Source organism: Pristis pectinata, chromosome 8 (genome assembly GCF_009764475.1).
Source record: "Pristis pectinata isolate sPriPec2 chromosome 8, sPriPec2.1.pri, whole genome shotgun sequence".
NCBI classification, from domain to species: Eukaryota; Metazoa; Chordata; class Chondrichthyes; order Rhinopristiformes; family Pristidae; genus Pristis; species Pristis pectinata.
In genome coordinates, this window is record NC_067412.1 from 57519753 (window position 1) to 57546645 (window position 26893).

A 26893-nucleotide genomic window follows, 5' to 3' on the forward strand; every position below is an offset into this window, starting at 1 on the left:
ATCGCATGATAGAAACAAATCTAGAAAATGAACAATCCAATCCTGAGCACACCCCTGCTGAAGAAACTTTCAACTTGGAACCTGAAGTCCCAATCACGTTTTCTAAAATAAAAACTGATCTGAATTTTACAACTGAAACACATACAGGATCAAAGTCTTTCTGTGCCAGCAAGTGTCAAATAGCATATTGATAGTGCGGATTAACTTGGTGAATTATGATATATTTAAAAAAACTTCTTCTATCAATTTAGAATATAAAAAGTGAAGAAGATAAAATACCTCTCCATCTGTGGGCACAAGATTCTTAAATTTTTTTCTGGAAAGACCAGTGACAGGACAGAATAGACTATTATCTTTATGGAAATGACCATCAATGTGTGAGATATGCAGGAAAATTTACTCATAGTACTTTAGAAGCTAGTTTGCAATATTTTCAGTGTTCTATGAATGGAGTATAGATTTGGAGGTAATGAACAGTAATGTCTAGTGTAGTTTTACAGTCCACTTCTTTTGGATCAAACTTGATTCATGCAGATTATTTGTTCATTTGATTTTCTGCTGTAATTAAGTGGTTTACAATGGATTACTGAATGACTTGATTTTTCTGCCATCAGAAGTTAAACAAATTCATTGGGACTAGGCAGAGACCTGGCTGGTCAGGAGTTGGCTAATCCTCTGTTTTAACAGCTTCTTAGCTATTCAAATAACAACCAAGGAAGTTAACACAGCTACAAACAACAGGAAGCTTAGAAATTAAGCAGAACAACTAATTATTTGAAAGCTTTATTTACAGATAGATGGCATTAGTGCCAAACTCTGTGGTTTTGTATATCTGGCTGCATACAATTAACCTCTTGAATTTTGAAAATGGCAACAACGTATGCACTGGAATTTGATTATCAGAAGCTGCATACAGTACACTGGGGGTTCACTTTGTTCTGATGATTATACTTATTTCTTGTTCAGACGTGACCTTCCTCCATGCAAGGTATCAGTCATACCTTGATGGTGGTGTCCTTGTCTCTGAGTCTGAAGGATGTGGATTCATCCAAAATCCAGACTGAGCCTCTGGTGCAGTACTGAAAGAGTGCTGTGTCATTGGAAATTGGATGACATTAACCTTGTGACACTGACTGCTCTCCCAAAGATTCCATACCCTAATTTAAAGATTCCGGAATGGCCACATTGCCAGGAATGTGTTTGCTTAATGAAATGGATCTTTAAGAAGTTTGGGATATTGACCAAGAAGCACTTGGGAACAGTGAACTGCGTGAGTTTGCTGCTTGCTGAGTCTGCAGTCACCCTGAGCAGATTCCCCTTCCTCAAGCTGGCACCAACCTCATTTAGTTAAGCCATGACCCCAGGCTGAACTAGCTATCAAACAGCATGAATGTTTCAGAATTCAAAAACTATTAATAATTAAGAAAACATTTGAAATATTAAAAAGATACACCAGAAAACATCAATAATTTGAATTATTCAAATCAAAAGAATGTCAGTTACCTGAAACCTATTGTTTCCCAGTGTGAGGATCAGAGTGCAGTAGGATTGCTGCTGTTTAGCTGAATGAACTACAGTTACTCACCCAGGCTACTCCAACAGCAAGTTGCAAACCCGTGAAGGGCAAGGACACCAGGCACAAGGGAACACCACCACCTGCAAGTTCCCCTCCAAGTCACACAACAGTCTGACTTGGAAATATATCACTATTGAGTCTAAATTATACCTGACAGCAATGTGGGAGCACCTTGTTTCGAATGGCTACAATGTTTCAAGAAGGTAACTCACCACCATCTTCTCAAGGGCAATTGGAAATGGGCAATAAATGCTGGTCTTGCTGGTGATGCCTAGATCCTGTGAAATGGATAAAAAATATGTCTGGATTTTGACATTCATGTGCATTTCTACAAAAGTCCCAAACATTACGGTTATGGAAATTTCAGACCATTAATTGACAGCTTGTTTCAGGGTAGAATTTCTGTTTCAGTACGTATTTTTTTTTACAAATGTTGAAATGCCTTCTTTATCAATTGCCTCCATTACTAGTAAAGCTTCTGTAGAATTAGGATCTGGGAATGTAGCATGATGAGCAAAGGTTGAAAGTCTCACTCTTTCTGCATTTCCAATGAGTAGGTTAATTGAAGGGGTGAAATAGCAAAGCTGAATTAGGTGGTGCTCTGGTGAATTGGATGGCTTGGGTTTTCATGTATAATGTGTTCTCCATTTTAGCAATCATTTTTCTAAAAATGTGATTGATCAACATTCAGTTATTGGTGATGATTAATAGTGGCCTGGAGCCGCTTGGAGCACAAGACCATTAGGCTTGGAGCACAAGACCATTCTATGACGAAACAACTGCTTGCCATCTATACTGAGCAAGCTGCAATATAATAGAACTGAATTTCAAAATCAGTTTTAAAAGAATGCACAGCCCATGTTTATGAAAAGCAAATAGATCACTGCCATTGAGAAGTATATTTATTAAAGTATGTTTGAAAGGTGAGAATAGATAGATTGTGAATGATCCTCTATTTCAAATAATGAGCAGAGAAGCTGACATTATTCTCTTCTTGGATCAGTGTACATTGAGGGAGACACAATAGATCTTTAAATTATGAGCAGGGATACTACAGGGCACAACTTCAAGGTATTTGCTGAAAGATTCAGTGCATGCATGAGGAGAATCACTACTAACTTTCCAAACAGGAAAAAAAGGGTAATGGGAAAAGGAGAGAGACGAATTGAATTGAATAAAAAGTTGGTGCAGTTATTTTGATCAGAATAGCCTCCATTTGTATCATAAGAGCATAAGAAATAGGAGCAGGAGTGGACTAGCAGTCCCTTGAACTCCACCATCCAACAATGTGATGACTGATCTTTTACCTCCATCATTTTCCTGCCCTTTCCCCATATTCCTTTATTCCATTAATATCCATTGATTTATGTTTTTGAATACAATCAATGACTGAGCTTCCACGGCTCCCCAGGGTAGAGATGCCAAATAATTACCAGGTGCAGCATGAAGAGTCCTTCCTTATCTCACTCCTAAATGGCCTTATTCTGAGATTGTGACTCCTAGTCCAAGATACCCAACCAGAGGAAGCATCTTCCCCAGATCTACCCTGTTGAACTCCCTAAAGACTTTTGGCAAATATTAACTAAATAAGGCCTGAGGAAAGTAGCACTATTGGTCATATTTTTGGGGATATTCAATTCACTTACCTTATGTAATAAAGTCATGACTATACAGTTTGGTCATGCATATAGAGATGGTGTGCATTTTACAAGCTTTATGGGTAAATAGGAATGAACATAGTTTACATTGCTGAAGATAATTGCTTGGAGTTTCTGATGAGCGTTATTTTGATTTTTGCAATAATCTAACTTGATTTATAATGTGTGTGTAACCCCTTTACATCAATAGGAAAATCTGAACTAGACATTCTTGCACTGATGATTCCTCAACCCTTTACAACAGTATGTCCAAAAGTGTACATCCATCACTCTTTCAACTCCATCTGTTCTACCATCAGCCATCACGTTGCCTTTCTCCCTCTAATCCCAATCCTACTCTCAGTTCTTTTCCTCATTCATTTGAAGTCTTCTCAAGATCCGCCACTTTGACCTGGTTTTCAGAATCATTTCTCTCACTGTTGCTTGGTATCCAGTTATTTTTGCCTCTGTTCTGTACTCCTGGAATATTTAATTAAGTCATCACCACATTTTTGTTTGTTTTATGTAGACTTAAATCATTTTTGGCTTGGAAAAGATAAAGCAGCTCTGCCATAACTTAAGATCATCTTAAATCTCTTCATGTGCTTAAATGCAATAATTTACTCATCAGTGCTTTGGGTGCTCTGGGATTTTGGTTTCCTTCTATTTATTTTAATTAGTATTCCTCTTGCTACTGGGAAACTTTTTACATATTGAACACAGCCTGTCCATTTGAGTTAATATCATTGTCAATTAAAATGAGGTGTCTTGCAAAATGCTTTACATTTCTCAACATGCCTGATGTAATATCAAGAACAGTGCCAGAAAATAGTTTTCGCATTACTTGATGTAGGAGTTTCCTAACTTGGAAAAGTTTTCATTGGATCTGAACTACATTCAGGAAAAAATATAACCCAAAGCAATTGGAATTATGACTACAGGCAAGGAGACCAAATGCTGGATATAGAACAGCAACACGAGACTAAATGCACCAAGAGCTGAGGAAATGGTAAGGATTGATGAGAAAGTATAAATGGACTTCTATTGAGTAATCTAATGAGCTGCAGCGTCACCAGTTGTTGTACTCTGTTGATCTGTTTCATTTTCCCCTAATCTATTGCCAGCCTCTGTTTCCTCCAGCAACATCTGATCTCTAACTTGCTGCAACAGTTGATTAGCCATCAGTTTCCCTGAGCACCTATCTGTGTAGATGAGGGGATGATGGCTGAAAGAGTGATCTCCATTTGTGACCTTTCTTCCCCTCTCTTTCTAATCACCAGTTGGCAGGGTTAGGTTCAACAAGCAAGGGTGTTTGAATTAAAATTTGGTCAATTCAAGGTCATAAACTAGAGACATGACTTTTCCTGAGTGATTGGAGTACTTGTTACCAGAAAGAGAAGTTGAAGCAAATAATATGGAAAGATAATCTGTTAATTTCTCCCCCCAGTTTTTAGTTACATGGAAAGGATTTGCTAAAAAGGCTGGAGAAGGTGTACGTGGAGAGCAAACTGTTGAGCAGAATGGGTTGTTTCTGAGCTTTGTTCTGTGTGAAAGACAGGAAGGAGATTCAGCTCAGAATTAGGACATACTGATGTGGTGTTAAATGTTAAGTGTGTGTAGCATAGACCAAGGGAGCTATGATTTGTTCTCTAATCTATGGGTGCCCAAAGTGATAATCAAAGCCTCCAGCTCTTGCAGTCCTTTTCGCTGCATTGTGCCAATTGATTCCTTTGCCTGGAGGTTCAAATGCAGCTATGCAAAGTAGCACTGTGGTCTCACTGGTGCATAAATTCTAATCAGAAAACTGCCACCGAGCAATTTGCATTCACATAGTACCTTTAACGTAGTAAAACACCATAAGGAGCTTCACATCAAACCCAAGAAGACGTTATCACAAATAGCCAAATAGTCAAAGAGCCTAGTTTGAAGGAGCAATTTAAATGTTACAATCAGCAATTTAAGAAATCTGCATACTAATGGCAACATAACCCGAAACCCTTCTATGTAGCTCCCTAGACTCCACTTTCTGATCCCACATGACAGAAAAATGTGGATAAAGTTGCTCTGAAGGCTTAACTGTAAGATGAAATATTGTGATAACTTGATGGGGAAGTTTTTCATGGGGAAATTCAAGATGAAATAATTCATTAGAATAAAATGTCCCAAGGATTTGTGTTTAAAAATGTTTTTAAACTGGCTCACTTTCAATTTGGATTTTGGGAGATTGGTGACTGCGAACTGCTCCCAGCATTTGTGTTGTGAAATCTAACTCCTCATTCCCAGCACCATTCTTGTAAATGCACGAAAATTACAGTTCAGTGCAATGGATGAACGTGTGTTTATATTGCCTTTCAAAGCTGTAGGGCATCCTAAAGGGCTTTACAGGCAATTCAATGCATTTTAAATGCAGTCACTATTCTTATATGTGAATACGCAACAGTCACTAAGCTACATAGCCAGGTACCACAGAAGCAATGAAATAATGACCAGATCACTGTGTTTAAGTGTTAGTTTTGCAAAAAAAATCTCGGTATAGAGATGAGAAGAAGTATCTTCACTCAGGGGCTAGTAATTCTTTGTAATTCTCTACCCAAAAGGTTTGTGGAGATTCAGTTGGTAAACATGTTCAAATGAAAGATAGTTAGATCTTTAGATGTTAAAGGAATCAAGAGTTATGGAGTTGGTGCAGGAAAGTAGCATTGAACTAAAAGACAAGCCATGATCATAATGATATAGTAGGTGAGAGGGGCTGAATGGCCTTTTCCTGCTTCTATTTTTATTTCTCCTTTCATAAGGAATCTGGCTCAATTGGTATTTTTTTACCTGAGGGGAGGAGGTTTCAGTTTAATATTTGATCTATAAGACAGAAAGTTCATCACCGTAAACTCTATTGTAAATAGATTTCATGTAAATAATATTCGATGGTCTTTGTGTAAGTGCTAATGGTGAGCTTGGACTTTATAGTGCATTAGTCTAGTGCGTTGAAGAGGTAATGATTCCAGAAAGAACACAGGAGACACAGATAGTTAGTCAGCCTCTGAAAAACTAAAAGCTTCACCCACTGACCGGGACTCTCTCGTCACAGACTTTCTCTTTTAAGATGCTCTATTTCCAACATTCAATCTTGATTTCAGACTCTGTATTTGCTGCTTTAATTTATACTAAGCCATTGACTTTGCACTTTTTACACTGCTTAGTTCTGCAGTCAAAGTTGATGCTAAATGTTTTGAAGAGAAGCATGTGTCCTTGGTTATTTCTACATTTCAAAGAAGCTGTTTTGTATGTTAAGAAACAGCTCTGAATTTCATTAACATTAGAAAGCCAAACAACTGACCTGAGGCTCATTGTTAGGAAGATTTATTTTGAAGCAGGAATGGTGGAGTGGTTGGATGAGTTGTGCAGAGAAAAGCTTACTGCAGTCTTAAAGAAAGGGTGGAGTGTCTCAACTGCTTATAACTTTTTGATTAGTCAGCTACAGCACAGCAGCACTGCTCTGTGATGTGGATCAGTGCTCACTTGATGGACTGAGCCTCACTGTTGGACTGCTACACACAAGGCTGTTCAATTCAGTGATGTGCCTGATTCAAGGCTATTGTTTTTATTTTGTTGTGCAATTGTGAAAGTAGCATAATAATGCAGACGAAGAAGTAAATGGGTGGAAGTAAGGTAGCAGTTTGAATATATATAATTTCTCAACACACACTGTCAATTATTTACATTTCTACCCACATACACTGATCCCCTGTAATTTGGGACACATGCAGTGTTAGCAATTTTGAATAGTTTCCCAGGTGGGGGGTTCGTTTCTGTGACAAAATGTTAGCTTTATATTTTATGAGAATTGTGGTTGGGTGGAAGACTGATTTCCATACCCAATTTTGTCAGAGTTTGGCTGCTTTCAGTAATAAAATAGAGCAAGGTAAGGCAGGGCTGATAGCATTCTACCCAAGATCTACTACCTTCCTGTCACAGAGCAAGGGACACATCCTTAGATTTCCCTGTGTTTGGAGTTGGGAATGTGTCAATAGGTTGGAAGCCAATTGGACCTGGGTATTAACTTCACTGAAATTCTCACTCACCAAAGTGCTGGACTTTCTACACAGTGGGAGTGCAGCTTAAGGGAGCTCTGCAGTTGGTGGAATTGGAGGGTTGTCTTTCTGGAGAGAGGGAAGGGTGTGTACATTGTCAGATTACATTGCCTATGGAACATTGCCACTTTGGAGCAACTGTATGGATGAAATTGATCTCTAACTGGTTGCACACTGCTGTTGAATCTTCCCAATGGGTAATTTGCATACCAAACTGGATCATGGTTACATTCAACCAAGAGAACCAAGACCAAAACACTGTTATGAGTGACCGCATTGTCATCAGTTCAGTTTATTGTGCTGCGAGGCTTGGTGACTGATGTGGGAGAAATACAAAGCAAGTATAGAAGAGGATTGGTGAAGGAATGGTAACTAAGGAAGATGATGAAGGCAGGCCAGTAGATGTTTTCCAGATGGACTTTAATAAGGGTTTTGACAATGATCTGCATGATAGGCTGGTCCAGAAGGTTAAAGCACAAAGGATCTGAAGCGTGTTGGTGAATTGGATTCAAAATTGGCTGGGAGTAGGAGGCAGGGGTTAGTAGTAGATGCGTGTTTTCCTGATGGGAAATCTTTAACCAGTGGTGTACTGCAGGGATTGGTGTTGGGGCCATTGTTGTTCGTAATATATATAAAAACTTGGATGAGAATGTAGGTGATCTGATTAGTAAGTCCGCAGACAACACAGAAACTGGTGGAGTCATAGATAACAAAGTAGATTGTTTAAAGATGCAGTGGGACATAGATCAGCTGAAAAGTTGGGCAGAGTGGTGGAAGATGGAATTCAATGCAGACTAGTGCAAGGTAATGCACTTTATGAGGTTAAAGTCTGGTAGCACATGTAGACCAAATGGCAGGGACCTTAGGAGGACAGATGTATAGAGAGACCTTGAGGTACAAGTTCATAGCTCCCTGAAAGTGGCACATGCTTCTTGATTACTGAAATAAGGCATCGGTTATGTTTGCCTTCATTGGCCGAGTCATTGAGTACAAGAGTTGGAATGTCATGTTGCAGTTGTTTAAAACACTGGTTAGACCACAAGTGAGTATTGTGTACAGTTCTGGTCACCACACTAAAGGAAGGATGTTGTGACAATAGAGAGAGTGCAGAAGAAATTCACTAAGAGGTTGCCTGGAATGGAGGGCTGTAGTTATGAGGAGAGATTGAATAGGCTGGGTTTATTCTTACTGGAATGTAGGAGGCTGAGGTGTGATCTTAGAAAAGTTCTGAGAGTCATAAATAGCATAGATAGAATCTTTCCCATAGGGCAAGGGAATCTAGAACTAGAGGGCACAGATTTAAGGTGATAGAGGAGAAATTTAAAGGAGACCAGAGTTTTTCACACAGCAGGTGATGAATAGCTGGAATGAGCTGCCAGAGGAAGTAGTGGAGGCAGATATTATTACAACATTTAAAAGGCATTTGGACAGGTACTTGGATGGGAAAACAGTAGAAGGATAATGGCCTAACATGGGCAAATGGGATTAGCATAGATGGGCATCACAGTCAACAAGGATGGCCTATAAGGGCCAGTTTTTGTTGCTATGATTCGATGCTTCGTGAACCACTGAGGCTGACTGGAATAAAATCTGACTGGAATAAAATAAAATCTGGAATGAAAAACTTTTATCGATGATCCTGAAACTCTTATCAGAGTGTCCTAGAAGCCCATCTGGCTCATGCGTGCACCTAAAGCAAGGAGAGTTGCCACCATGACGAGGTCTGGCCTCCGTGAGTGTAGACCCACAACATGGTGCGCACTTAGCAGCTCCCTGAATTGTTCTCCATAACTATTCAGTTGTACCAAACTGAAAATCAAAACATCATAAGAATTAAGACCATTCAGTTTACATTCATCAACTTAGACCATGGCAAAGCACACCCAGCCTGCCATGACCCTGTGTAGCCTCCTAACAAGCATATGGGGATGAGCCAAAGTTAGCAGATTGTCCCACAGATAACTTGAGCAGCACCTGACCTTAGTCATACCCACAGAATCATACCTCTCAGCTTATTTACCAGACTCCTCTGTCGTATCCCTGTCCAATCCCATCACAGGCCAAACCTACCAAAGGTGGCAGCACAACTCATGGACCAGGTGGTTCTTGGCATCAGGTCACAGAACCACATGCTGTTAACCACGTACTGCTCTTCCTCAGCTGATGGATCAGTGCTCCTCAACATTACATTGAGGTTAGTAAGGTAGCAGAATGATATCTGGGTGGGGTGCTGCAGCGTCCAATGGCATTACTGACAGATCACCACTGCCAAATGAGCTGGCCATATCTGGAAGGGCCATATTGGGCCTGTGACAGGAAATCCAACATAAAGGACAAACCTCCTTGTTACTAATCGACTAGTTGTAGCCGTTTATGCCCATCAGAGTATTGGTGGGTGTCGCCACTCCCCACCACTGGACGATCAGGAATCCCTTCTGTACACAGAGGATACATTACATCATGTTGTGTGACACTGCCATCATGCTAATTGAGATGGACTCAGTAAATCTGACACCTCAAAACTGAGCATCCATGAGCTACTGTGAACCATCAGCAGAAATATTTTTCACCACAATCTAACCTTGTGATCTTGCATGGAACTTTTGACAGCATCTCTCAAGTCCATGACCTCTGAACATCAGAATAAATGATCCATGGTTGATGTTCCTCCAGGAGGAAAGCTTGTTGCTTCAGTGGCCTCTATCTACAAAGAGGAAGATTTCTGATTTGTGATTTCTGGACCTTAATCCGGTGTGTGGACATGCGCATCTTGTATGTGCAAGATCGGGTCCCATGATTCCTTCCACTGAACAGGCCAAGTCAAACAGGAGGATACCTACTTAAATAGAATTGTGTATTTTGGGGATGAGAATGTGATGGGAGATGGTGGTTAGAATGTACCCTTGGAGCTGAGTAAATCACATTTCTCTGGAAAATGAGATCTGGTGATGGTGGTAGGGGTTTGTATGAGGCCAGATCTCTGTTTTTGTGATGCATTTGTTCTGAATTTAAGGAGTCCAGAGTCATTTTTAACAGTGTTTCAAAGTTACTATGAAAGCATTGGTTCACAAGCTGCTGCCACTTTAAACAGCAGTGAGGGATGAGTAACTGAAATCTGGTTGTAGAATCATACAGTCCACAATGAATGTCATATATCCATTTGCACTAACTCTATTTTAATCTCCCCACATTCACATCAACCTTGCTCCGCCCCAAGTTTCTACCATTCAGCTACACAATAGGAGCAAATCACAGTGGCCATTTAACCTACAAACCCACACATCTCTGGAATGTGGGAGGAAACTGGAACACCCGGAGGAAACCCATGCAGTCACATGGAGAACATGCAAACTCCATACAGACAACACCAGAGGTCAGGATTGAACCTGTGTCACTGGAACTGTGAGGCAGCAGCTGTACTAGCTGCACTATAGTGCTGACCTTTAATAATATGGTTGAATGCATTTAGGGCTGTGATATGCAATCCAGTCTGGAGCCAAAGATCAACGTGCTTGTGAACTGAAGCTGCTTTTAAATAGTCCTTTGGGTGGTTAGTAAGGCCAGTCCCAAATCAAGCCTCTATTATACCCAGTGACACGTGCTTGAACTACAGTGGGATCATTGCAGGTTGCATGTGATTTGTTTGAGATGGTTTTGTGGCCAAGTTGAACAACCTGCTCGTGAGAGACTGCCAGTGTGACTTTGCTTGGAAATCAATGAGTTTTGAGCAACCGTCTTCTTTCCCCTTGGGATATTACTGAGAATCTCAAGTCCATGCTTCAGGAACACACTGAAGTGCAGGGTAAATGGTGAAAGGAGTGCACCACCTCACAAATTACCCACACCCACCTGTCCCTGTCCTGCGGAAGAGACTGTCGATCCCACATTGGCCTCAATAGCCACCTTAGAACCCATAGAACCAGAGTCGTGCTTGATCCCAAAGAATATCATATCAAGACTTTGCTTCCAGTTGGGCAATAATGAGTTCTAAAAGGGTATGTCTCAGAGACTTGAAGCTTAAAGACATTATCAGATTGCAATGACCAAGCATGTTTTTTTTGTTATGCCTTTTCCAAGTATGCTCAGCTTCAGTGCCCTGTGATTGAAGGGTTTGAGTCAATCCTGGAATGTGATCCTACTGTGGCTGCCACTCACCCATCATTTCATTGCACAGTACTGGAAGGAAAATTACCACTGTGGATTGGTTTTCAAGTCATGATGAAATGTAAATTGGTTCCTGGCCACTATGATTTTCCAAAGACTGGGTTAAATCTTTTAGTGGGCAGCACAATTATGGTAAACCACTCAAGATGTCAGCATCCTCCACGGTCTGCAGTCTTCCACTGATGCCAGAGGAAAGTTTGAATGGGCTTTGAGCAGAGAGCGGGGGTGGCTGTTACAAGTCCCAACACAAGTGCAATCAGCTGAATGAAATTCTTCTTTGCTGTTAAGATTTTGTGAAGCCTGGAACCTTGACTTTGTAATGAAGGAAGTTGGGGGCTGCTTATCGCTGTGTTCTTGAGCTATGCAACATCTGCTTCATCATTTAAAGGAGCAACAAAGCTTGGGAAATTTTTAATGGTCATTCAGCATGGAAACACATGGCTGGTATTTCTTTACCTTGTCACATTTTTAGTTTGTTACACAAAACAATTTAAAAGCTGACACCAAAGGCAGTAGCGCTATTCTGATCTGTATCTTGGGTCCACAGTGCCTGCAGTCCATGTGGATTCATCAGCTGTCAAGGGTCCACAGTGACCTAAAGCAATGTGCAAACTATATCCTGGCCTTTGCAAAATCCCTCTGCGAATCTGAAACCATGAAGCAGACCTTAATTGTTGGCTTCAACATGAGTGATGGGGGGGGGGGGGGGGGCGAGCTTATCTGGTCTGTGCCACAGTCCAGAGGTTGATCTTCTGGCAGATAATCCTTCTGGAGGTAACCCACTGAGTGTTCACTTTGACCCACCTTTTGCCCCATTCCACCACTATCAATGTCTTGCAGGCCAGCTCTCCACCAACCTATCCCTTGACATTGTTCCATCTCCTGATGCCCTGGATGAAATCCCATCATGTCCAGGCATGATCTTCCTCCCACTCCCACCCACCCCTCCTCAAATGTCAGTTTTCCTCATCTCCAGTCTCTTGTACACCAGCAATGAAATTCTGTAAAGGCTTCACACAAAACTGGCACTATCTCCCATTCAGCAATGCTTTCATGTACTTTTGAAGCAAGATATTAAGAAATACTTTATACCTATTTGCAGCAACATTTCTTAATTTTTTCTAGCTCCTAATCTTTCCATATGCTTAATAAAGCACTGCTGCAAATAGATATGAAGTATTTAACTTTTTGTATAAATGTACACCTGCAAATCATTTTGCTTGAGTGAAGACTGGGAATGATAGAGGGGTTTGCAAACCTAATGTTGTGAGGTAATGAATTCGTCTCCATAGAACATCTAAATAGGTCACCTTTCAGTGTTGGAGCTTGGCCTTTACTACTGCCAGCCACTTGACAAGAGTGTAGCACAGTGAAACATAATTAAGAAAATGCAGATTGAACTCTGACCTGTAAAACTGCATGTCAGTAGTTTGCCAGATGATCAGAATTGGCCTGTAGCTGTCCTGATGGAATTTAAGTAGCTTTACTGAACTCTGCAAACACGTTCTGTCTCCTTGCATGTTTACTCTTGTCTTTTCCCAAGACTGACCTTTTAGTGGTTTGTTAAAGCATGCATGTTCACTTATAGTCATAAAGTGTGCCTAGAATTTACTTACTTTTATATTTATCTCTTCTTTTCCTATTTGCCCCACTTATCTCTCATCGTTTCAATATGACCAGGACCCATGTTCTGTTCTACGTGTTTATTTATTTGGTTCTCAGTGTTATAACCTTTTCCCATTGGATATTCTGATGCTGAATAGGCAGGGTGATCTTGGAGTGATTTCAAAATGCATTTAATTTTTCTTTTAGTGGAACATGTACTGTATATGGGGCTATGTGTGTGTTCTCTTCTGTTCGCAGCTTGGGAGTTTTAAATCAGTCAGGACACAAGGACAACACTTGTGGTATTTATCCCTATGCATTACTTTCTTGTCAGCTTAAAAGACAACATTGTGAAAGCTGGTGTGGTGCACACACTGTTCACCTTGCTCTCCTTTTGCCAAGGAAGAAAGAAAATGGAAGAGTTTTCACCTTCAACGTCTGCACTGTAATCTTTGGCACTGCAAATATGTGACAAAGCCTCCAACTCTGGCATTCTCTTAACAGGCTGAAGCACCCTGTACATTTGTGTTCCTGAAAGATATGCATGTAATTGGGTAATTTAGAAATGTTGCTTTACTGTTCGATAAAATGTCACATTCTAAAGATGAGATCAACCTCTCCATTATTGATCTTAATAAAAGATTTAAGATATGTGACAGGCTAATTTCTTAAAGAATAATAAGACTGAGCAGAGTCAAGCTGGATTTATGAAAGGAAAATCACATTTGACCTATCTGCTGGAGCTTTTTTGAGGGCATGACTACTAGAATAGATAAGGGAATGAGTGGGTGTGGTGCCTTTGAATTTCCAACAGCATTTAGGGGTATTGTACTGACATGGATAGAGAACTGATTGTAGGACAGAAAGCAAAGAATGGGAATAAATGGATCTTCTCGGATTGGCAGGCTATGACTATCAGGAATCAGTGCTTGGGCCTCAGCTTCTCACAATCTATGTCAATGATCTTGCTGAGGGGATCAAATGTCAGAGTTCCACATTTGTTGTTGATACTAAACGTGATGTGATTGTGAGTGGGGAGGAGGATGTAAAGAAGCTGCAAGGGGTATCGATGTTGTGACTGTGACTAAGCTACACAGAAACTGAAGCTGGTAGATGCAGTGGGTCTTTATTCAACACAAGCAGCTCTTCTGGAGAATCTATTGCTCCTCTCCCGACACTCAACAGTACAGTGATGTTTTATACTTAAACACAAAGATAACAACAAATGATTAACGACAGTTTCAATGGCTGTAATTACTGGCTGTGAGTGCAGACAGGTAACTTTTGAAGAATTACATATTTACAATGGGAACTGGCAGAATCCCTTAGAAGATTCAAATACCATGGCTGGTTGGAGAGGTTCTGAGCACAAAACACCAGACACCTGAAATATACTTCTCTTGTTACAGTGTTGAGGGATGGCTCTGTGGAAATACAAAAGCCCAAAACATTAAGTGACAAAACAGATACATCCTGAACTGTATATAAAGTGACATGGATATGTCTTTAATGGCGTGTTAATATAGGAGATGGCCACATAATGCCTTCCCTGATCTCATCATGGGGGTTTCAATAAGGACCAATTAACCTGAACATTTATTTATTGTCTTCCCCTGCATTGTTATAATGGTACAGAATCAGAGCATTGTACATCCAATGATTGGTTTTGATGGCCTTAAAGTCTCAGTGGATGTTACACTGTGAACAGGTTTTATTTTGAAGACTGATTTTCATTGGAATATAGGGAGTAGCTGCTTAATTCAAAAGGATGTCCTGTGCCTAATAATTCCCAACAAGTTGAGTGAGTGGCTAAGAATATGGAATACCCCCGATTAGAAAAATGAGAGGTTAACCACTCTGATGCACATAACAGAAAAGGGGAGTATTTGTTGAAAGGAGAGAGATTAGGGAGTGCTGATGTTTAAAAGGATTTGGAGATGTTTTTACTCATCACAAAGGCCAACCTGCAGGTGCAGCAAGTGGTTAAGAGGGCAAATGGTCTATTAGCCTTTATCACAAGAGTAAGGAGGTCTTGGTACAGCTGTGTTGCTGAAATTGCACCTGGAGTATTGTGAAATAAAAAAGGAAAATGACAGAAGAACTCAGCCAATCAAGCAGGATCTGTGAAAAGAGAAACCAGTTAATGTTTTGGGATTCTTCCTTAGAACTGGAGTACAGAGTAAAGTTTAGGCCTCCTTATCTAAGAGAGGCATGAAGAGGGAGTGCAGTGAAAAGTCATCAGACTGGTTCCAGGGATAACAAGTTTGCAGTATGAAGAGAGATTGAATAGATGGCTTCTGTATTCTTTAGAGATTAGAACAATGAGAGGAGATCCATGGAAATGTACAAACCTCTTTAAGGGCTTCATATCCTGGATGCAGGGAATATGTTTCTTCTGGCTGAGATTTAGGACTAGACACATGGTTTGATAATAAGGGGTGGGCCATTTTGTTCCGAGATGAGGAGAAGTTTCTTCTCTCAGAGGGTGAGGGAACTTTGGAACTCTGTACCCTGGACCACTGTGGATGCCAAGTCATTGTGTTCATTCAAAACAGAGATCATTAGATTTCTGGACATTAAAGGGATCAAGGGATATGTGGATAGTGCTGGAAAATGGCACTGAGATGGATCAGCCCTTATCTTGATGAATGGAGGAGCAGGCTCAAAAGGCCTTTTGACTGACTCCTACTCTTAATTCTGAAGTAATCCAAATTTTTGTGCCCTTTAAGGCTTATAGTTTAGGGAATCATTTTGGATAACCATTGGTTTTCGGAAACCATGGAAATGCAGCTTCAATGCCACGGCTTCTTGATTGGCTGAAAAAGAAGCTTCAACAGATACAAACTCCGCTGGTGTAATGAGTACCATTATTTTCTTTTCTGTCTCTTGCACCTTCTCTATCTCCTCATTGACTGACCCCATTTCAAAGCAATGTAGACAAAGCTTCACGGCAGCTTTCCACACACAGTGATCCAAAGTGAAAGATCGCCAGTGGTTGCCTTCAACCCACAGCTCACAAAGGTTTCTCCTGCAAACCTGAACAAAGAGACCAGTAATCAACTCGCTCTAGGCACTTTGCTATCGTTCATACAAAACATGTGCCCTAACCTATACAGGTATTTCCATCTCAGAAGCAGAAATATACTGGGGATCTGGACCCATTCTCAACCATTGAAGTTGGAGGTACTGTCACATTGCGAACTGCCAAAGATTATGTTGGAAATGTTGAAGGTGAAAACGCTTCCATTTTCTTTCTTCCTTAACAGTTTTTAATGCAGTGCATATATCGCACAAACTGTGATTTAAAGTGATATGAAAATAATGTGCAAGGATGAATGCCACAGATTTTGTCTATGTGTGCCCTTGTAGTGAAACATCGCTCAGCCCAATACCTTGGGCAAAGAGGTGTAGATTTTGCATAATGTAAACTTAGCTTGCCTGGGTGTCCATTGAGCGTGCTTTGTGTTCTCTGAGTTAATGCCTTATTAATTCACTCCAGTACATTAATCCAATGTAGAGATGTTTCTGTGTATGTCCAAGACTATAATGGTTTCTTAATAACTGACATGGCAAGTGGTGGCGGTCAGTGTTACTGATGGCAATGACTTCATATGCACTTCCTACTTCCTTCAGGCTAACATTGGCAGCAATGCTTTCAGCTATATAGGCCCGAAGCACTGATTCCCTGCCTTAACTTTGTTCTACTATATCTCCATCCTATAATATACTCCATTAATGCTACCACTTTAATCTTCAGTCTTCTGCATGAATGTCATCTTGTTTTGCAAAAAATTGTCAGATGATACTGTTGTGAAGTGCTTTGGTTGTTAATGTCACATTGCCATATTGTTCTGGGTTCGATGCTACATTTTTTATATGCTGCTATCCTCAAAAGACTGGTACTGCTATAGTACTGGTTTCTCTGTGTTGTACATCTTTGTTTAACATTACTGTGTGATGTTATTATTATCCTTTCTGCTTATCTTCCTGATTGCTGCCTAATAGTACTGCATTAGGAACTTAATGCAGCTGGAAACACTTCGAACCAGTTCTGTGACAAATAGCTTACATTAACAGTGAATGAAAAGTAGCTGATGGTTCTAAAGGAGCAATTGAGCTAATGAGTTCTGACTCCTGTAAAACACTCAAACTGCACTTGAGGCTGTGTCGTTGCACCCCACTTGGCTCCATTGCTGCTTTTTGCCTTGTGCCATGTGTCCTTCACTTTTAATGTATGTTTAAGGAACAAAATAGTTGAAGAGCCTGCCACTACACATTGTACTCTTATGTATAAATGCATTAGTGTGTTTATTGCTGGAAATGCCAACATTTACCGGTTTCATCCCAAAATGGCCCTGAACTGAGGTGGCATGTAATGGTGGGCTTAGCAACTTTGGATCAGGTGGGGGTGGCCGATTTCCTTTCCTGAAGGACATTAGTGGGCCTGACGGGTTTTATAGCAATCCAGTAGTTCCATGGTTACTGGTACTGAGACTGACGATCAGTATATTTTGTTTATCCAGATATGTATAAGTACTGGACATAATGCTTCTCACTTCAGCAATTGAGGATTACCAGTATTTTGTGTTCTTCAATGAACTTTCTTTTCCCTTTTGTGTTTCTGGAGCAAAATATTTATTTTATGGTGGTGCCTCTGTAGTGACTGACCTTGTAGTTTATTTCATGCTTTGCTGTCAGGCACAACCAGGTCTTGTATTCTGGAAGATTTTGCTCAGCTTTCTCTGTCCCTTGTGAAACCCCTACAAAACTGTTTACCTTGATGGATCCAAAATCTTCAATCCTAATCCTTTTGTTTTCCTCTCAGTTTTGTGTGGTAAAGCACTTCAGAACATTTTTCTGAACCTTAAAAGGGATTTTGAAGTGGAAGTTGTTCAAAGACCTTAAGATACAAGAGAGAGTAAAAGGAGTTAAATAATCGTGCTTTCCTCACTAAATATTGACAGGTTTTATACAGTGTTTATTCCTGTTTATTCTTGTTTCTGTTGTGTGTGTCTCAGTCCTACATAGCCATTGTATATGTTCTACTGTTGATATGATTCTCTGGTAATCTATCCAGTGTAATTCCCAGAGGGTATTTAAGACAGAGCTTTTCCTACTTTTGTGAATATAAATGCATGTTTCAAGTAACTGCATTCTTTCTTTGACACAGTGTCCAGTGTTTTCTTTGGCCGTGAAACTGCTGTGTGGAGGTCGTGGACAAAGTCAAGGTCAGGCTATGTCTTTTATACAGTGTTGGTCTGAAGCTGATGGATTGTTTATTTGGTGCAAACAAAAGACGTCAGCCTTAGCTCAGACTCAAAGTTGTGGGTTCAAGCTTCATACAAAGCTTGTGGAGGATGTAAATTTGGGCTGATACTTCAGAGTTCTCCTGAAAACTGTTAGCCTCTCTTTCTTTAAGCTGTTACTTAAAACCTACTGGTGTAGCCAAGCTTTTTGTTATTTGCATTAAAATCTCCTTGTGTGGCTGAGAGCTGAGTTTTGTTTTCTGACACTCCTGGTATGGTAATTTGCAGTGTTAAAGTTATTATAAAAGTAGTATAAAACATCCTTGGGTGCACTTTGCTGCTATTTCAGATAGGTTAAACTTCTCTCAGGTGAATATGAAATATCCAATCACATTATTTGAAATGAAGAGATTCTCCCTGGCCATCACTAATCTCTTAACTGTTCCTACCAATACCAAATATCCATTCACTCACCAACTGTCAAGACCTGAGTGCACAATCCAGAGTGAGGCTGGTGTGGTGGGCTGATGTATTTGTGCACTGTTGGAGGTGTTATCGTTTGAACGACATGTTAAACTGAAGTGAAGTGAATTGTGCGGGACAAGTTTTTTTTTACGCAGGGAATGGTGGGGGCCTGAAATGTGCTGCCAGGGGCAGTAGTGGAGGCAAATAAGATAGAGGCACTTAAGAGACTTAGATAGGCACATGACTATGCAGAGAATGGAGGGATATGGCCATTGTGCAGGCAGAAGGGATTAGTTTAGTCAGGCATTTAATTACTAGTTTAATTAGTTCAGCACAACATTGTGGGCTGAAGGGCTTGTTCCTGTGCTGCACTGTTCTATGTTGTTCATTGAAGGACATAAATGCATTTTTCTTACCATTCTTCTTGAATGGTAGAACAAGCATGATGGGCTGAATGTCCTACACCTTTCTCTTATGTTCTTTATATGAATGTAGAGCTGGTTGGTATCGTTGTTAACTGATCTATTATAATGAAGAATAGATATTACATTAAAATTTGGATGGACAAAAATATTTAATGGGTTCGCTCACTGATACAGAACTGTTTCCTCAGGTGCTGTACCTTGACACACAGCTTTACACATTTGAGGTTCTCAAAGCCCTGGTAAATTTATTGATTGTATTTCTGATTGCTCCTTTTTTTCTTGTAAAATATGATTGATTATTCTTCTGCAGTGTGATGGATGACAAAACCAATTATAAAGCAGAAAATGACAAAGACAATTACAAACATTATAGTTTTGCATAGAGGTACAAAAATGCACATTTAGTCTGTGGTGTTCCCTACAAGATTTGATTGGTATTTTTCATCCAGTGAACACCTTGTGAACATGTAATCATACTTAACACTCCTCCATTGTTTGAGTGAAGCACAGAGATTTCTTGGCTGAAAATTGTCAGCACACAATAGATTGACAACATGAAAATGATACCAATTACAGCGGTAACATGACAGTTTTGAATACTTTAGAAGTTGTGAGCTGTAAGATTATCCTTTCAATAACTCCACAGCTCATTGGTGTAAACTCTAGTTTGCCCGAGGAGTTACCAGTCCCATCCCATGGTCATTCCTCCCTCATGTGGATGGGGTTATCAAAATCAAGGCCAGTGGCCCTAGTAGCTGTACAAAGATGAAACTGGAAGAACTACATAAGTTCATAAATTGTGTGCAACAATCTGCTGGACGAACTCAGTGGGTCAAGCAACATCTGTGGGAAGAAGGGAACTGTTGACGCTTCAGAATAAAACCCTGCAGGTTTTCGACCTGAAAAGTCAACAATTCCTTTCCTCTCACAGATACTGCTCGACCCATTGAGTTCCTCCAGCGGATTGTTTGTTGCTCCAGATTCTAGCATCCGCAGTCTCTGGTGTCTTCCTGAATTGTTTGTTAAGCTTTGTTGGAAATATAGAAGGGACATTTTCAGTTTAAAAAATAAAACCTAATGCTTCAGTTGAATGTGGCATTCTCTGTCAGAGGGGTCAAATGGATGAGGCCTGAAACCAAGCCCTGTGTGTTCTCACAGGTGGATGTAAACCTCCCCTGCTCTCCAAAGAGGAGGGGAGGTGTCCATCCATCTGTGAGATCACACAGTGGAGATGTTCCTGCTGACCAGGCTAATATTTAAATCTAATAACATTATGAAGTGTGTACAAACTGATCATTTTCAGATTAATATTTGTAGCAACTATCTGTAGGGAAACTTGCTGCAGGGCTCCTACGTTAAAATAATGAAGAACATTTGATTGGTTGTGAAGTGTTTTGCTCTGGGCAGGTAAAACCTGCTTAACCAGAATCATGTTTTCGTTAAATAGGGTTAAAGGAAGCATACAGAATGGGTATAACTACAGTCTGCTGAAAGTAGCTTCCAAACAATGGTTATTTTGTAAAATGTTATATTTGTTTTTCTTAGCAATATATCAAGTTTAAGGATAACTTCATTCTTTATTTGATGCATTGAATGGTGATCAGTATATAAATACAGAAAATATTGGAACTACCTAGCAGGTCAGGCAACATCTCTGGCAAGAGAACTAAAACTTATCAGGCTGATGACTAACCTTTTGCAGTTCTGAAGAATAGAAAGCATGTATGGCTTAAGTTGCAGAGAAATGGGGTAGGATGGAGAGAATTATGTGTGATTTGGTGAAGAATGAGTGACACAAGTTGTGGTGTCACGAACCAGCAACAAAAGAAACACACTGAGCATGATTCAGTGTTAAAAACTATTTTATTAATTACTACTTATGATAATATGTAAAATAAAAGTAAAAATGTTAGTATGTTAGAATTCAAAAAAATGTTAAACCTTGAACGATAACCCCTAAAACTAAACTCTTCGTGTGTGTGTGGCAAAGTCCCAAACTCCAAGTTCAGGAACGGTTCTTAAAGTTCAGTTCCGCAAGCCATAAGGTGAAACATGAGCAAGGGCTTCTTCAACAACCACCGTTGTCTGAAGATAAGACGTAGACGTAGAGAAACATAGGGAGAGTAAATACGAAATCCAAATGCTCCATGATGGAACCCAAACGACACTTCAGTGTTTACTCGGTAGTGACTTCCTCACCCCGAAAAGCATCCGAATCGTGGTCGTCCACACAAATACCTGTTTCCTTCTCCAGGTCAGCAACAGAGTGAACTCCACCGGATTACTTCCAAGTTCCATACATGGATTTCAGTGGCAGACACAGTTATTGTTTCTCATCCATTGATAGAGAAAACTAGCAGGCTGGTGTCTCTCTCCCTTCTCTCTCTCTCCTTCTGACTTCTTCAACAACGTCATTACGTCCTTTATCTTCTATTGACGTAAGCACGCCGCACACACACACACACACACACACACACACACACACACACACACACACACACACACACACACACACACACACACACACACACACACACACACACACACACACACTCTATCTAAAAGGGACATACACTGAGTCCGTAACAGTGGTGATGTCACCTGAAAGTATATTGAAGGCAACTGAATTAAGAAAAGCCCTGTCTGAAGGAAGTGTCCAGAAGAGGAGACAAATTAAGTCAGAAAAGGGGAGAAGAAAAAACTAAAATGCAAAACAAGAATGACTGATTTATCTGAAATTATTGATTTCATGTTGAGCCCTCAAGTTCATGTTGGAAGATGAGGCACTGTTCCTTGAGCTTATCTTGGACTTTGTTGTCAAGAGTCAGAGGTCAGATCTGGAGTGAGATGGAGTATTAAATTGACAGGCAATTGGAAGCACATGGTCATCATTGCTGATTGAACAGAAGTGTTCTTGAAACCAAAACTGCATCTGATTTCCCCAATGACAAATAAACCACATCATGAGCATTGAATACAATGCACCAAATTGGAAGAAATGTAAGTAAATTTCTCCCATGGCTCCCTTACTTGTACTTCCTCTCACTCTGCTTCCTGTTAGGACGCCATTCTATTCTCTCAATTTCTCCAGCTCCATTGATCTATTCTGATGACAACACCTTCCATCCTCGTGCTTCTAATTTGCCTTTCTTCATTTTCAAGCATGGTTTCTCCTCCATCTTATTTGACAGGGCTCTCAATTCCATCTTTGCTATTTCCTGCCCTTCTGCTCCCAATGTCTCTTCTCCCAGCCAGATGATGGATTGGGTTTCCTTTGTCCTCACCTTCCACCCCACTTCCCATTCAGCAGACCATTCTCTATAATCTCCAACACCTCTATGTGCTGCCATCACTAGCCATGTCTTCTCCATTCTCTACTTTAAGCATTCTGAAGGGACCATTCCCTCCACAATGCCCTTCCCATCCCCGCCAACATCATCTTTGGTACCTTCCCATGCAACGGCAGTTTCAGCCAATCAGTCATCCTGCACTGGTATTTTCAACGTTCAGTTTTGTTATTCTCTCCTCTTCAGCTATTTCGGATATCATTCACCATTTTCCATATATACCTCCCCTGGTGTACCTTTTACTACCCTCTTTTGGCCAACAGCAAATCACTCAATCATTTTAGATTCTCCTTAAACCCAACCTTTCTGAGTAAGATGGAAACAAGGTGCCGGAAATACTGAGCAGGTCAGGCAGTATTCAGTAAGCCATTTGGACTCTCCCTATCAGAGATATTCCCTTTGTTCCACACATCATTCCCGCACCTTTTCTCCTGCAGAAAGCTAATGTATTGTCCTCTTTTCTTCACTTCTGATGAAGGTCCTGATCTGGAATTTTAACTGTTTCTCCTCCTATAGATGCTGTCCAAGCTGCTTAGTATTTCCAGTATTTTTGCTTTTGTTTCAGTTTTCCTGTATCTGCAGTTTTATCCTTTGATTTTTCAGGTGGTATTGTTGACTAAAGTTTTGATTATCTGCCATAAGATCTTCTTGGAATTGGTTTATTATTGTCACTTGGACCAAGGTACAGTCGCTTGTTCCGAAGTACAGTCGCTTGTTCCGAAGTACAGTCACGTGTACTGAGGTACAGTCACTTGTTCCAAAGTACAGTCACGTGTACTGAAGTACAGTCACTTGTACTGAAGTACAGTGTACCGAGTACGGCCCCGGTCGCCTCCAGGCCATGGCCCCGCACCTCCGGCTCCGATCTCAGCCCCGGCCGTCTCCAGGCTGAGACGTCTCACACCACTGCTGGGTCCTAATGCTCCTCTGCTTCCACCACCCACCCCTGGTCTCTCAAGCCTTCCCCTGTACCTAATCCCCCCTTCACTCCTCTGAGCCCCCATCTGCCTCTCACTCCACCTTCCATGACCCCTCTGACTCTCCTCTCTCCTCTTGACCACAGCTCCAAACCTCTGCCCTCCCCTGACCCCATCTCCAACCCCTGCTGGGTCTTCACTATCCCCTCCGACCTTCCCCTCTCTGACGCTGAACGTTCTGCCCTTAGCAGGGGCCTTACCTTTGTCCCCCTGCGCCCACACCTCAACGAGTTCCGCGCCCACCATGATGCCGAGCTCTTCTTCTGTCACCTCTGTCTCCGGGCCCACTTCTTTGTCAAGGATTCCCCACCCCCCCCACTGATGACCCCTTCTCCCACCTTAAGCCCTCTTCCTCCTCGTCCTGGCCTTCTGCCCCCTCTGGATCTTTTCATCTCTATCTGCCAACGGGACATTAACCGTCTCAACCTCACCACTCCCATCGCATATTCTAACCTCACCCCCTCTGAACTCACTGCCCTCCACTCTCTCCGCACTAATCCTAACCTCTCCATCAAACCCACAGACAAGCGTGGTGCTGTTGTAGTCTGGCAGACTGACCTTTACATTGCCAAGGCCAGACGTCAACTCTTGGACACCTCCTCTTATTTACCTCTCAACCTGGACCCCACCAAGGAACATCAGGCCATTGTCTCCCTCATTATCACTGACCTCATTACCTCTGGAGATCTCCCATCTACAGCCTCCAACCTCATAGTTCCCATGCCCCACACTGCCTGTTTCTACCTCCTGCCCAAGATCCAAAAACCTAACTGCCCTGGTAGGCCCATTGTTTCTGCCTGTTCCTGCCCCACTGAACTCATGTCCTCACATCTTGACTCCATTTTATCCCCCTTGGTCCAGTCCTTTCCCACCTACATCCGTTACACTTCACATGCTCTCCATCACTTCAATAACTTTCAGTTCCCCGGCCCTGATGCTTCATTTTCACTATGGACATCTAGTCCCTGTATACCTCCATCCCTCATCAGGAAGACCTTAAGGCTCTCCACCTCTTTCTGGACAACAGACCTAACCAGCTCCCCTCCACCACCACCCTCCTCTGTCTGACAGAACTGGTACTCACCCTCAACAACTTCTCTTTCAGCTCCTCCCACTTTCTCCAAACTAAAGGTGTAGGTATGGACACTCACATGGGTCCCAGCTATGCCTGCCTCTTTGTCAGCTACATGAAACAGTCCATGTTCCAAGCCTACACCAGTAATGCTCCCCAACTCTTTCTCCACTACATTGATGACTGCATTGGTGCTGCTTCATGCACCCATGCTGAGCCTGTCAATTTCATCAACTTTGCCCTGCCCCCAGATTCACTTGGTCCATCTCCGACACCTCTTTTCCCCTTCCTGGATCTCTCTGTCTCCATCTCCAGAGATAGATTATCCACCGGTATTTTTTTACAAACCTACCGATTTCCACAGTTACCTTGACTACACCTCCTCCCACCCTATCACTTACAAAGATGCCATCCCCTTCTCTCAGTTCCTCTGCCTTCGCCGAATCTGTTCCCACAATGAGGTTTTCCATTCCGGGTCATCTGAGATGTCCTTTTTTTTAAGTTAACAGGGTTTCCCCTCCACCACCATCAATGCAGCTCTTATCCACATCTCCTCCATTTCCCGTATGTCTGCCCTCACCCCATACTAACCCCCCCCCCCCCATTGACATAACAAGGACAGGGTTCCCCTTGTCCTCACCTACCACCCCATGAGCCTCTGCATCCAACACATCATTCTCCGCAACTTCTGCCACCGCAGGGATTGCTCTCTCCATGACTCCCTTGTCCACTCGTCCCTCCCCACCAATGACCCTCCTGGCACTTATCCCTGCAACGGTACAAAGTGCTACACCTGTCCCTACACCTCCTTCACCATCCCCTTCCTGAAGTCAATGACCAGCTCTTTTGTTTGGCTCACATTGAGGGAAAGGTTGTTGTCATGACACCATGTCACTAAGCTCTCTATCTCCTTCCTATACTCTAACTCATCATTATTTGAGATCCGGCCCACTACAGTAGTATCATCTGCAAACTTGTAGATGGTGTTAGAGCAGAATCTGGCCAAACAGACGTAAGTGTATAGGGAATAGAGTAGGGGGCTGAGGACGTAGGCTTGTGGGGCACCAGTGTTGAGAATAATCGTGGCGGAGGTGTTGGTGCCTATCCTCACTGATTGAGGTCTGTTGGTCGGGAAGTTAAGGATCCATTTGCCAAGGTAGTGTTGAGTCCCAGGTCTTGGAGTTTGGTGATGAGTTTGCTTGGAATTATAGTATTGAAAGTGGAGCTGTGGTCAATAAACAATAGTCTAACGTAGGTGTCTTTACAGATGCTCCAGAGATGAGTGTAGGGCCAGGGAGATGGCATCTGGCATAGACCTGTTTCGGTGGTAGGCGAATTGCAGTGGGTCGAGGTTTTTCTGGGAGGCTGGAGTTAATGCGTGCCATGACCAGCCTCTCGAAGCACTTCATGATGGTGGATGTCAGAGCCACCAGGCAGTAGTTATTAAGGCACGTTACGTTGTTTTTTCTTGGGTACCAGGATGATAGTGGTCTTCTTAAAGCGGATGGGAGCCTCCGATTGAAGCAGGGAGAGGTTAAAAATGTCTGCAAATACCCCCGCCAGCTGACCTGCACAGGATCTCAGGACACTGCCAGGGACACCATCCAGGCCAGATGCTTTCTGTCGGTTCACTCTCCGGAAGACTGATCGTACGTCTGCAATGGTGACTGTGGTTTCAGGTGCATGGGTGGTGACATTCCAATCCCCTTCTGTTCAAAATGTGCACAGAATGTGTTAATCTCATCGGAAAGGGATGCTCTGTTGTCGGTGAAGCTGGTCAACTTCGTTTAGTAGCCCGTTTTAGCATGTAAGCCCTGTCACAACTGATGGCTGGTCTGGGACTCGATTTTGGACTGATATTGTCTCTTGATATCTCTGATAGCTTTACGGAGGTTGTATCTTGATGTCTTGTAAAGGTCAGAGTCACCTGATTTGAATACTGCAGTCCTCTGCTTCAGTAGGGATTAGATCTCCCAGTTCATCCATGGTTTCTGGTTTGGGAACACCCAGATTGTCCTCTTTGGTACACAGTCCTCAAAGCACTTGCTGATAAAGTCCATGACGGTGGTGACATACTCATGTAAACCGGCAGCTGAGTCTTTGAATAGGGACCAGTCTACCGACTTAAAGCAATCGAGTGGGAGCCCATCTATTTCCTCTGACCAACACTGTATGACTTTCTGTACTGGATCTCCATTTCAGCTTCTGTTTGTGTGCAGGGAGAAGAAGCACAGCCTGGTGGTCTGACTTACCAAAGTGAAAGCAGGGTGTGGCTCAGTCGGCATCTTTGA

The 26893-nt window shown here is 41.8% G+C and overlaps 1 protein-coding gene across 1 annotated transcript in view; it reads left to right on the plus strand.

Moving 5' to 3' along the window:
• LOC127573794 (ETS-related transcription factor Elf-1-like) overlaps positions 1-26893 on the plus strand; it is a 248422-nt gene that overhangs the window by 129369 nt on the left and 92160 nt on the right. The window contains exon 3 of the mRNA XM_052022300.1: positions 18241-18298. The gene's annotated coding sequence lies outside the window, so the exon portion shown is untranslated. The remainder of the gene's footprint in view (positions 1-18240; positions 18299-26893) is intronic.